Source organism: Pomacea canaliculata, linkage group LG1, assembly GCF_003073045.1.
Source record: "Pomacea canaliculata isolate SZHN2017 linkage group LG1, ASM307304v1, whole genome shotgun sequence".
Lineage (NCBI taxonomy): Eukaryota > Metazoa > Mollusca > Gastropoda > Architaenioglossa > Ampullariidae > Pomacea > Pomacea canaliculata.
Genome location: NC_037590.1, coordinates 25745695 through 25747468, shown reverse-complemented (window position 1 = coordinate 25747468; position 1774 = coordinate 25745695).

Here is a 1774-nt window from a genome sequence, read left to right as displayed (position 1 = left end):
TTTTGAAATTAAAAAAAAAAAATTTCAAATGCATTTTCTGGAACTTCAATCGTAATGCATAACCCTGAAGTTTACTCTTCACAGAAAGTTGAAACTTCAAACAGGGGGACATAACAATTCAATTTACAACACTCACTACAAAGTTAAAGAATGCCACATCATTGCAACTTCGTGCGCGCGCCAACGGCGCTTTCTTTTCGCTTTGCAAACGATTCCTCGGTTCAACGTGCGAGAGCGTTCCACACCGATCGGCACGGGTGCGCTCCCAGTTTTGCTGTAAAAAAAACCCCTACCAGGACTGTGCCAACGCCCCCTCCTAATTTTCCAAGAACTAGTAAATCTTGCAGTGATGTCCCCTTTTAGTTGATGCAGTTTTCAAAATCTATTTGTACACTTCCATAGTGAACAGTATTCAGGAGTGAGAAAAAAAAAAATTAAAAAAAAAAAAAAAGAAAAAAGTCAAAAAATGCATTTTCTGGAAACTTCGCATGCCTCCAATGCCTAACCCCTGAGTTCACACAGAAAGTCTTACAAAGAAAAGAGGATGCCACATCATTCAAGCTTAAGGCAGGCAATCTGTCACAGAAGGTTGAATTTTCAAGAACTAGTAAATTGCAATGATTTCCGGTGTCTCCCTCCTCTGTTGATGCTGTATCACCGCCTACCCTTGTGCATGGGCGCCCCTCCGAATTTTCCAAGAACTAAAGTAAATTGCAGTCATTCTGATGCAGTTTCATACCCCGTTTGTTGATTGATGCAGTTTCAAAAACCTATTGTACCGCTTTCATAGTGAACAGTAATCAGGAGTGCAAAAAAAAAAATAAAATTTTTTTTTTTATTTGAAATTAAAAAAAATTTCAAAAATGCATTTTCTGGAAACTTCAATCAGTAATGCATAACCTGAAGTTTACCTGTCACCAGAAGTTGAACTTTCAACAGGGACATACACAATTCGAATTGTACAACACGTCACTATACAAGTTAAAGAATGCCACAATCACATTGCAACTTCGTGCGCCCCAACGGCGCTTTCTTTTCGCTTTGGGCAACCTGATTCCTGTTTCAACGTCGGAGCGGTTCCCCGATCGGCACGGGTGCTGCTGCCAGTTTTTGCTGTAAAACCCTACTCTGTGCCACGCCCTCCCTCTCGCATTTTTCCAAGAACAGTAAAATTGCGTGATGTTCCCCCTTTAGTTGATGCAGTTTCAAAATCTATTGTAACACTTCCATAGTGAACAGTATTAGGAGTGAAAAAAAAAAATAAAAAAAAAAAAAAAAAAGAAAAAAAGTCAAATGCATTTTCGGAAACTTCCATCCTAATGCATAACCTGGAGTTTCAACAGAAAAGTTTACAAACGAAAAGGAATGCCACATCATTCAAGCTTAAGGCCGGCAATTCTGTCAATAGAAAGGTTGAAATTTTCCAAGAACTATAAATGGCAATGAGTTTCGGGTGTTCCCTCTGTGTTGATCTTGTATCACCCTACTGTGCTAAACCCCTCCGAATTTTTCCAAGACTAGAAAATGGCAGTCATTTGATGCAGTTCAAACACCGTTGTTGATTGATGCAGTTTCAAAACGCCTATTGGCTAGACTTTCATAGTGACAGTAATCAGGAGTGAAAAAAAAAAAAAAATTTTTTTTTGAAAATTAAAAAAAAAAATTTCAAATGCATTTTCTGGAAACTTTCATCGTAAAGCATAAACCCTAAGTTTAACTCTGTCACAGAAGTTGAAATTTCACAGACATAACAATTCAATTACACACTCACTGG